Source organism: Vicugna pacos, chromosome 14 (assembly GCF_048564905.1).
Source record: "Vicugna pacos chromosome 14, VicPac4, whole genome shotgun sequence".
Lineage (NCBI taxonomy): Eukaryota > Metazoa > Chordata > Mammalia > Artiodactyla > Camelidae > Vicugna > Vicugna pacos.
The window spans coordinates 13556590-13568737 of NC_133000.1; the positions used below are offsets into that span (position 1 = coordinate 13556590).

Consider the following 12148-nt stretch of genomic DNA (forward strand, 5'->3'; position numbering starts at 1 on the left):
AAGTCATTTTGGAAGCAACTCATCATGATGAAATGCTTGGAAAGCCCTCTTCCCCGTCCCCATAAGGCACGCGGCCCTTAGCCCCCACGAGAACATTTAAAATGGCTCCTGTATCTTGGTTCGTTCTCTCAAATGCACCAAACACCCCCAGCATCCTCCTCCAGGAATTCAACTATTCTAAATTTTATTAAACATGTTTCTCTATAAGGCTCTGAATAATGAGTTTCACCAGTAATGACAGTAGTCACAAAAGCAAAATTTTTTCATTTACAGCAAAATTATTTTCTTCACATTCTAAATTTCCCATAGGGTGCTCTTTAGCTTTAATAACCCATCTTTGGTGAAAATCCTCCATGTTGTACAATCCACATCCATGATCCTCTATTATTTGATACAGAACTTTCACCGTTCAAGGATGGATTCTTTATTCGTTTTAGGGGGGGAGGGGATAATTAAGTTTATTTATTTATTTTTAGGGGAAGTACTGGGGATTGAACCCAGGACCTTAGCATGCCCTCTACTACTGCACTATACCCTTCTCCCTTAAGGCTGGGTTCTTAATAGCAAGAACATCTATTGAATGTTTATACTCTATCAAGCTTTTTACTCAGTCTTTATATGAACTACATTCCTTAATCCTCACAACCTTTTGAGATAAATTCTATTACTATGCCCATTTTGCACATAGGGAAACAAAGACCCAGGTAATTGAGAGTTTGTGTGCTAACTGCTCAACATCACAGAGCTAGTTAAGTGGTGACACTGAACCGGTCTAACTCTAATGCCTATGCTGTCAATCCAATGTGCTGTCCTTGTGTGGACGTTGGCCAATTCTAAAACCCATCTTTAGAAACTTGGTTAGCATCCACCTCTTTCTGAGCTCTTCCCCAACTAACACTCCTCCTGCAAGCTTCCCCAGTGTTTTCTTTCATCACACTGCTCACCTCCTCCCTTTTCATTCTACTTATTGTCCCTGGATTATGGCATCCATTTCCAAGTCTTCAATAATTCCCATATTTCAACCTAGGAAACTGAGCCTTAAATAACTTATCTAAAACCCTACAGCTATGAAAAGGACTCACATCTGACACTAATCTTTGCTCTTAACCCCCACACAAAGCTGCCTCCCCAAAGGTAACTTTTTTCAGTAACTAAAATCCTTCTCAATGTGCCCCACTGCTTCAGTTCAGCCACCACCACCATCATTTTGTTTAACTGTTCACTAGACCTCCCACTTCACACCCCTGACCCTCCATCCACACCGCCCAACAAAAGTTTCTGCAATGATGGAAATGCTTTATAATCTGCACTCCTAATATGGTAGCCACTAGCCACATGAGGTGTCTGAACTCGAAATGTAGCTAGTGCCACTAAAGGAGTTTTAACTGCATTTAACTTTAATTAATTTAAATTTAAATAACCACATGCGGCTGGTGGCTACCATACTGGACAATACAGCTCCACATAGTCCTCAAGTCTCTCCTGTTCTCAAGCTTTGACATTCATAAGGCTCAGCCACATTCCCTCTGCCCTTGGGTCCCAGGAGTTTTGCTGTAGGCTCATAATAAACTCCCCTTTCCTCAGGCTTTGGGTGCATTTCTGTTTCTTAACTAAAAGTTGTGACAGTCTGATTCCTAACTACGAAAAAAGCCTCTCCTCGTGAGTTTCTGTTTGATAGAGGCAGGACCATAGTGACAGGTTCCACACAACACCGTCAGAAAGGACCTTTCCATGAAGAATATGAAGCAGAAATTTCTAAGAGGACAGAATGAAGGAGGCAACCCTAATGTAAGTGCTTTTTCTGAGAACCTTGTCAATAAATATTATAAATTGGCATGCATTATTTTCAAGAGAAATGAATATCTATAGCACAAAGGGAAGACTCTAGCCCATGTTAGTATTTTGATTGGTTGGTAGTTTTAAAACACACCTTTGCACTAACTTTAAAGATTGAAAGATTTCACATGAAAATCTGGATTTTCTGGATTGCTGGAGAAATCCAGCAATCCTGGAGACTCTGGACCTGCGTTCCCCATGGCAAACGTCTGTAGAGCTGAGAAGCAGCTGTCCTCTTTCACTAGGCAAACACGCTTCAGTTTGTCACAATCCCCACTACTCCTTTTTGTACGCCTGACACTGAGGCTCGACCCAGTTCCAACTAGTAAATATTCTCAAAGCAAGCTTTTTCACTCATTTATATTACACGCTTTGTGCCTACGGCCAAGTCAGTCAATGAGCTCTAAGAGAGCTTTACAAGGAATTTTCGTATCTATTATTTCACTTTATTCATACCACAATCTTATGAAGAAGGCAGTATTTATTCTCTCTGTTTTATCAATTAGAAAGCTGACCCTCAGAAAAATTAAGAGTAAATGAGAGAAGCATGATTTTAACTTAGGCCCTATAATTACCTCTCTCACGTTCTTCCTACCACAGGGCATAATGCTTGACAATAGCCCCAAAACAATTGTATGATTTAAATTTTAGCCAAATTAGTTACATTATAATGTAAAGAAAACATCCTTCCAACATCTTCCTCAAAATGTCACTGAGATAATACAGCCAGGTTTGATGATTTGGTTGTTGTAAGCACAATATCAAAGCCATGAGTGTCCCTAAAGAAGTGCTAACCAATCTTTGACAGCAACTGAGTGCCGAGCCAGGGGTCCTCCCAGCCAGAAGCACACAGCCCAGGGGCCCCAGCTGCTCCCGGCCCTCCCAGGCAACCCTGAGTGCTGAAGGCATCACCACCTACCACATCTATAACTTAAAGCCTCACAAGGATATTTCCACTTCAGATATTCTGGAATTAAAATGTGAGTAGAAAATACACTGTAACCATATGTTAGAAAACATCCAGTCGTTGGACATTTACAAATTCTTCCTGGAGTTCAAAATTTGGATGTAAATGAGAAGAGCAAACGAATGACTTCAGGTGTTTTTAAAAGGCTGGCAAAAACTGGCAAACTTTCTGATACTTACATTTGCCAGATTAACTGATGAACTTTAGAGTGGTCCGTGGCCAATTATATACATTAACTGTAAAAGTCCCAGGCCTATATCCATGAATTTAGGAAACCACAGATCTCCTGATATTAGGATTTGGATTACAGCATTCGGCCAGCCTGGGAATCTGCTCCAAGCAGCAAAGGCAGTCCTGCAGTACGAGCAAGAGGCAGAGTTAGGAGCAGGAGGAAGAGTTGTCATCAGTTTTATAGGGTACAAAAGGCAAATGGGACCCATTTGGAAACAAAGCTGTTCCCAAGCTTACAGTCAACATTGGTCCAAAGAGTAAAGGGTAGTTCCCTAGCCAAAGGTCTCGTGAGACCACACTGATTATTTATCTCCCCAATATCCAAATTTGTTAAAGTACTGAAAATAAATAAATAAATGAATAAACAAATGCCTCATCCTCCCTTGTAGCTAGGTGGTCTTGTGATAGATTTATGACCAGATGTGAAGCTGAAAGCCAATCATCTTTTCAACATGGGGGAACCATCGGGATGAAAGCCACATGCTGGAGATGGCAGAACAAAAAGAGATAAGGACCACCAATCTCCAGATGTCTTGTTCTACAAGAAAAAAATCAGCCTACAAACACCCCGACGCAGCCAACAGGTCCTCCTCATTCACAGACCCCGCTGTCCATCAATAAATGCATAGCCCTTCCTGACTTCACCCAAAGTCATATCTACAATTTTGTAATAATAAATACTTAGAGTAGGTAAAGAAGGAATTGCAAGGGTGTGAAAAGGATGTCTACTCTCTTTTTACTTAATTTGTATTGTCACTTGTTGATTCATTAGCTGATTTGGTAGCTTTTCCTCCGAAGAACCCAGTTCAGCCTGTTGTGTGTGACTTCCATGGAGGCTCCATATTGGTCCTTCCACATCTCAGAGAGGTGGTGGAGCATAGCGAAGACGAATGAAAGGGCTGCAGAGTCCAATGAACCAGGCCCACGCACATCCCAACTCTGCCTCTTCCTGGCTTCATCTGATCCCTCATCTTTCATAAGAGTAAAATATTTTGCTTCATAAAATCATCCTGAGGATTAAATAAGAAAAGGCACATAAAGCACATCAAGGGCTTAACACAGTGCCTGGCGCATGGTATGTACTCAGTAAATGTTAGCTTTTATTAGTTACTATTAATATCTCTGAGGCTTTTCAGCCTCCTCTCTGAAATAGGACACATACTGTGTCCTTACGTGCTTAACAGTCTAGTTTCATGTCATTTTTTTAATTTCAGTTTGTTAAATGTATAGTGAAATATATGCACTATATGTGTCTATCTCTCTATCTACATATATATATATATTCATCTATTCATCTATCTGTCTCTCTGTCTATATATTCATCCATCAGGAAAAAAATCTTTCACGTTGCCATATGTTTTGATTTGGAATTTAGAAAATCTGGTTACCATATGGGGTCCATTCACTAGTGCTAAAATCTGTCAAATAACAATGGCTTTTGCTCAGCAAACATTCACTGTGAAATACCTACCCATTCCTCACGTTGTACCCACTACAGGAAAACAGCAGTCAACAAACATGTCAAATCAGCAAATGAAGCAATGAGGAGAAAATGGCTACCTGGACATGTCAAGGGCGACATATACGAGCAGATTTCAAGGAAAAGAGGGCAATGAAAATCATGGGAAAAGCAAGAGTCAGTGTTCATCATTCTGCTGCTACTAGAACAATAACCAACAACATGCCAAGCTGCAAGGCACGGGCTCATCTCACGCCCGCTCCGCCCCAGCAGTGGGCACATGCTGAACTGTTGATCTTATATCTCTTTTCTGAGACTTGCCCTCCACTCCCCATCCACAGGCTGCAGAAGAGATGACCAAACTCCTGCAACATGACCCCACTTCTGGCCACAATCCGAGAATGGACTGCTGACTGACTGGACCCATACGTCTCTTCCCAAAGAATTCTGGAACTAGGATAGAAGCCTGACATCAGTCTCTCTCTGCTTATCAAGAGCATCACGTATAAAAGTCAGGAGCAGCTGGCAGCCATGTTCTGCCTTATGGACTAAGTAAGGAACACAGGAAGTCAGTGAGAGAAGAGAGAAGAATGATGCAGGCACGGACAAACCCATGAGCACAGGGAGAGGGCACTTCCTGGCTCTCCACGTGCTCCAGACTTTAGTTCGCTTCCTGAGGCCCAAATGCATCACCACCCTTGGATTCTGCAAGATATGTGAACCTCCTGCCAGGCTTGTTTCTGTTCACTGTAACAAGGAAACCAAGAGACTCCGTCATTACATCTTTTTAGAAGACAACTAGTTTCTGAGTGACCCCTGTAAACCACAGGAGAGGCCTCACTGTCAACTAACACACAAGCCTCCGTTGCTCCAATCTTGCTTACTTACTATGTTCTGAGTCCTGAGCTAGAAACCTTGAGAAACACAGTGATGGGGAGCCCAGAGCAGAAGATAAACGGAAAATGTCAAGGCATGTGGGGAGGTGTTTACAGGAAGAGTGAGTTGCAGAATGCAGCTATCAGAAGCTCATGAGGAGGCTTAATCCCCAGAGTAGTTTTAGAAGTGAAAAGTTTGCAGTTCCTATAGCAGAAATGCCCACAGAGATCCGTATCAAAGCACTTATCAGAGCATGTGCAAATCCTATCAGTTTCCCTTTCATAAAATCTCACACCACAAGTGGGAGGGAGCTTATCTTCCCTCGGTATAGCCTTCAGAAGTTTACAAATGCATGTACTATCACCTTAAAAACCAGTTTAACTATTTTTTTAAACATAACTGCTAGTATCTAACTCTTCTTACCGGCTATTTTTTGTTCAAATATTCAGAACTTCAGTTATAGTCTGGATGAATCAGTCCCCAAGGGAAATGAACCACCAAATTAGTAGCCATTTTTTAACCTTAAAACCTGTGTCTTTTGTACTATGATTATTTAATTCTCAAACTGCGGCAATCTCCTATCTAAATTATATTTCAAATAACTAACAGATAACCCACACATCCCTCCGAAGCCTCAAGACTCCTTCCCTGGGCCCCTTCCTCTCCCTATATATGACTTTTGAAACTTTTCAGACTTTGTGAATGTTCTTTTCTCAGCCTTTGCCCAATCCTCTACCCAGATAAAGCTCAAAGATCTATGTTGTACACATCTGATACATGGAAACTTCCCAAATGGAAACTCAACAAGAAAAACAAGTCACAGAAGTCACACTGCAACCAAATTCCAAACCAACTCAATCCATCCAAATCAGATAACTATTCAGATCAAGCATAACTAACCTCTCTAACTTAATTTACCCTTCTGGAGGAAAATTATTGATTCTTCCAAATTGTTTAACAATCTTAAGTTTTGAAATGTAGAGAGAACTTATTAAGTCACTCAAATACAAATTCAAAAATATTTCAAAAATCAGAATGTAACGAAATATCTCAGCTAGTTTCAATAGCCCCTTCTCCCCTAAACAAAACCATCTTACCTAATATCAGACAGCTAGTATTTTCCAAGTCCCAGAAGTGCCAATGAATACTAAAGCAGATTACTGAGATTCTAACAGCATGGGAAGCCTTTTTTCTATTGGGGATGATTGACTCTAGAAAACATTATATCAATTCAGATCTACAAAATAAAAAGCAGTAATATAATTTTAAATTTATCTACAATTAGAATTTAAATATATTTAAATATTACATTCATCCACTTTTAAAATGAAGATAAAGAAACACAAAACTTTCTAAATTAAAAGTATAGACTCATGTTTTATATTTATGGCCAGTTAAATGATAACAACCTTTAACATTTGTATGGGACTTCTGGTATATGCAGTGTTTTCACATATTATGTAATTTAAAACTATCAAAAATCAATTTCAGATGGGGGGTACATCTTCCCATTTGTCAAGAGAAACCTACAAGCTGGACCTTTATGTGAAATCCAGATTTTTAAAGCTTGGCTACTAATTCAAACTTCTAAAAACATTGTACATGGACAAAATCCATTTGAGGGTAGACCTCAGCCCACTAGCTGCCAGTCTCCCAGCTGAGGGCAGCTAAGTTAAAATTTCATCCCTACCTCAACGTATTCCCCATGGAAGACATAGGATATATAGCCCCTGCCCTCCAGGAGACCAGTGGGGACAATGAACACACCATTTCAAGACAAGATGGCAAATGGAGAGAGAGGAAAGGCTGCAAAGGAGAACACAGGACCCACCACATACCTCCCCTGACCACTGGCTTTTACAGAACAAGTTTGGGAAGTGGCAGGGAAAAGATGAGAGAGTAACTCCACCTCGGTATATCTAGAGATGAGATAAAGGGATTCACAACTATATGAAAACAAACAAAAACTCAATAGCCCCAATTTGTGTATCCAAGGTGATTCTTAAAATAGGCAAGACTTAATGGAGCCATAGCAACAGGCATGGTGGTACCATAAACAAAAAAGAAAACTAACTTCTACTGAGCACCATCTATGCTCCAAGTACAATGCCAGCTGCTGCAGGAATATCATCCCATGTATCATTCCCAACAATCCTGGGAACAATCATTATTCTCAATTTACAGATAAGGAAACTGAGACTGTCAAGTCTTAAAGTTTGGGAAAAACCCAATCATCTAGAACCAAGTGATTCCTTTCCCATTAACTTGGCTAGAGAGTTTCTAGCTATTACTGTAGCTACCTAATGGTAAACAATCAAGAACAACTCATTAGCTACAATAATTAAAAGTGTAAGAGGGTGAGGAGTGGAATAGCTTAAGAGGATTAAGAGGTACAAACCTCCAGTAATAAAATAAATAAGCCACAGGGATGTAACATACAGCATAAGGAATGTGGTCAATAATACTGTAATAACTCTGTATGCGGACAGATGGCTACCAAACTTATCATGCTGATCATTTCATAATGTATGCAAATGCCAAATCACTACATAGTACACCTGAAACTAACATAATATTGTACATCAACTATATTTCAATAAAAAAAGAAAATATTTTTTAAAAAGTATAAGACTGATATTAAAAGCAGAGATTCTCAAAATACAACAGAGCCCATAGTAGACTTTATTGATTATAAGAATTTAATTTTGTGATAAAGGTAGTTTCATAAATAAATACAAAAAAAAGCCTAAGGACCATTCAATAAATGATGTTGAAATAATCAACAGCAAATTTCAGAAAAATCATTACATTCCTCAATTTATACCATTCAATGAAATACATTCCAAAATAAATCAAAAAGTTATTTTTTTCACTAAATTATATAACTGGGATAAAAGAAAAATGAGTATTTAATGAATCTCTGGGTAAAGAATTACTTTAAAAAATTAGGAATGATGGAAGAAATTTCAATTATAGAAAAAGATAGATGGTTACAATAAGGAGTAAATATTTTCTATATAAAAAGTAAAAAGGCAAACAATGGAAGTATAAGACATAACTGGATATAAAACAGAAACAGAATTAATATCCTTATATATCTACAGAATATATATGTTCAGAAGAATGAGACTTCAATGGAGAAACAAAGGACAGGAACAGGTAGTTCATAAAAGGAAAAGTAACAAGTAAACAAGCAAACAGAAAAAAATTCACATTCAGCCAAAACATACAAATTAAACATGAGTAAAGTGCTACAATTTATCAAGCAAATTGTGAAGAAAAAAATTTAAATAATAATATTTATGGCTGCTCAGATATGATAAAACTAATATTCCTATGTCACTGTAAACATTATAAAGTGGCACAAACCTTTTGGAAAGCAATAAGGCATTGTTCTTGTAATTTTTCCTGAAGAAATAATCCAAAATCTGGGAGAAAAAACACCTACATGTACAATATATCCTCGTCATAACAATTATAAAACTAAAAATAAATAGCCAACAGTAGGGGATGGATAAATGGCAATGTTGTACCCACTAGATTATCAGTATCTTGAGAACAGGATGTCTTGTTCATGATGGGAGACCCAGGGCCAAATTCATATAGTATAAGCATTAAATAAATATGAGTGAATACAGAAGGAAAAGAAAAATAGACAGCCACTTAAAATGATGGTTAAAGACTAGGTAGCTGGTGGCACAATTTTAAGTGGGGCAAGAACATAAAAGCATATGATTATAGTCATATTTTTCAAAGCTGCATTAGAAAAACTGCTAGAAGGAAATACATAAAATCCAAACAGTCATTGTGCTAAGAGATTTATGAGCAATTATTCTTCATTATGTTTATATTATCTTTATTTAAAATGTAAACACACTTCAGAGGGATTATTATGATTACTTAAAATGTAAGTTGATTCTTAGAAACTGAGGAAAAGATTAAAAATTTAATAACTAATGGAAAAATACATAAAATCCCCAAATAGCTTAACTTTATAGGTAAATCCACCCAGCCAAAAAGAAAAACAGTCCTATAGAGAGGTCAGCAACTGACACATGTAACTTAGATGAGATGCATCACTTCTGAGACCTAACTCAGTAATAAATGAACACATCACAAGAAGCTAAAACGCAGCCACTCAAACAGCTGTTCAGTTTGCTGCACTTCCGAACACTCTCTGGCTCTGGACTGAAAAGGCTTAGAACAGTTATGTCCTGGGGAACGGTATAGCTCAAATGGTAGAGCACATGCTTAGCATGCACAAGGTCCTAGGTTCAATCCCCAGTACCCTCTCTAAAAATAAATAGACCTCATTACCTCTCTTCACCCCCTCCAAAAAAGCCCTAAATAATTAATTAAGTATCTAGAAAATGTAAAGAAAAAATAAACTTTAAAAAAATAATAAAAAGCATAGTTATCTCCTGAGTTGGAGGCTTCCAGTGAGACTAACTCAATTCTCTAACCTATGAAAATTCAGAAAAGCAAGACAGGCCAGGGGTAGGGTAGGCTGGTGGGGTATAGGACTCTGGGTTGAACTGTATTTCCTTTCATCTTCAAGGAGCACCAAAACTACAGAAAGAAAAAGAGGGTACAAAATTTAACAGTTTCTCTAGGGCGCTGCATCTCAAAACTGTTGTTTTCAACCCATTATGGCTCATAAAATCAACTGCAGGAGTCACAATTAGGATTTTATGAAGCCAACAGTAGAACAAAAACTGTCAGTATGCACGTCCCATTAAAGGAAACCATTTAAAAAACTTTCGTTTCAGTTATACATGTGTGTTCTGTGTCAGTGTATGTGAGTCTTGGGTAGCAAATGCTAAATATATTTCTTACTATGATTTATGGTCAAAAAAGTTTCAAAAGCTTTGCTCTAGACAACCGTTAGCCCTGACTTAGGGTCCAGTAAACCACCCAGAGCAAAACGGTTTAGCATCTGAAACTAAAGGATTCATCTGGAAATAAGAATGTAGTGCATCCAGTTCAACTAGGTATTAGGCACCAAAACAAACACCTCTTTAATATTTCATCGGGGAATAAAGAACCGCTGCCATCCAAAGGCTCCGGGAAGCATCGATTTCCATCCCCTCACAAAGCGCATGCTCCTTTTGCACCCCCTGCACATTTTCTTTGGCTCCAAGTTTTAGGATGATGTGACCGCAGACTACACTTATTTCGTCCCTACGTGGGCACATCACAGTGCCAGAGCCACCGCTAGGAAATCCTGCTCCCTCCTTTGCCAGGTGGAGAAACCGAGGCTAACAGTGATGAAATGCCCAATATCCAAAGTCAAGGCAGGGGAGAGCTGCGATCAGACTCCCAGAACCAGTTCTTCCCCGAGATTCGTTAAATTAAAGGCACATGAGAGCACAAGCCAGCACTCTCGGCCAGCAGACAAGTAGATGACTTTTTTTCTTTTTTGGTCTTATTTGTTAGTTTCTTATACTTCTGAATTAATTTTTACTAATGACTAAATGAAGCATTTGGATGGGGAGGCCCCTCTGCCCTTTAAAAAAAAAAGTTAATGAGACTGTTTACTGAAGTTGCGCAAGAAGTTATTTTTTTCTGCGTTAGGGAATTTCTAGGTTAATGTGGCACTTTTCTTGGGAGACCTATTCATATAAAAATAAAAAAGGAGTGTTGCTTCCTTTGAATTCTTTCTGTCCTGGTACTGTAGTTGAGAAGCAAAGTTTGGCTCATGGCCATTTTCTTTTCAGGTAACTACACACCGCATATAATTTAGTTTAGTGTTACAGATATCAATAGATCACTACTTAAAAGAGTTTTAAATCACAATTTACCTATTGATTTCTAAATGGTACTGAGTGTTTTAATTTTCCCAAAGCTGTTACTTTTTAATGACATGGCTCTTAACAACAAACAGAAAATCTCTCCCTCTCAAAGCCAAATTCAAAGTGAAAACAGAGCCAGGGAAAGATGCTGTGCAAGGGAAAAGTAATATTTCCGTTTTTATTTTATTTGCTTGGAAAAAGATCAACTTGCTGAAGTCTCTTCCGGCTTCTACCATCCTATGACTTTTACCTACTTTTCTTTTTCAAATTAAGTTTAGTAACACTTGAGACAGAAGATAGCTGGCCAGGGTTTCACAATCTGAGAATCACTCCTTTAAGGAGTGTGTCAGAACTGCCACTCTGACATTGTCCATTATCTTGCAATAAATATCCAGATGAATGTATCATGATTAAGATCTGTGAGGTCCTGGAAAGAATCTGGCTGAACTGTGTAAATTAAGTAGGTAATTCAGAACCAACAGGAGCTTTAGGGTACTAGAAGCTAAGCCTCCTCTAGTAAACTTCCTTAAACAGCTTTTCCATAGTGATCTTTTCTTAAAAAGGCAATCTGTAGTCTGACCTTCAGAGACCTAGAGGCAGCCTGTTTCCAGACAGATCTGCTGGCACCAAGACTTCCTCATGCTCTGAGTTCAGTGGAAACGTCTAATTTTCAACAATTATATGGGGCAAATTCCCATTTTGGGACCTTGAAACCAGCAATTACTACTGCCAAGTGATGAGTCTCTAGTGCATAGCTGAAAGTTTATTAATTTAATGCCATTAAATAGAAACTTGACACAATCAAAAATTAGTTTAGATGGGTTCCAGTTTTGTCAACTTTTGAGACCTCACACCATCACTCGACTCAACTTTTGGAAATATGTCTGCATTTAGGGAAAATCTTTGATTTGCATTTAAAAAATTTTAACGCAAGTGTTATAAAATGCATGGTACATAAAACTCCATGAGGAGGTCAGCTGAATGGTG

The 12148-nt window shown here is 38.5% G+C and overlaps 1 protein-coding gene across 6 annotated transcripts in view; it reads right to left on the reverse strand.

Moving 5' to 3' along the window:
• Positions 1-12148, reverse strand: part of WDFY2 (WD repeat and FYVE domain containing 2) — a 235604-nt gene that overhangs the window by 132284 nt on the left and 91172 nt on the right. The gene's annotated exons all lie outside the window — the stretch shown is intronic.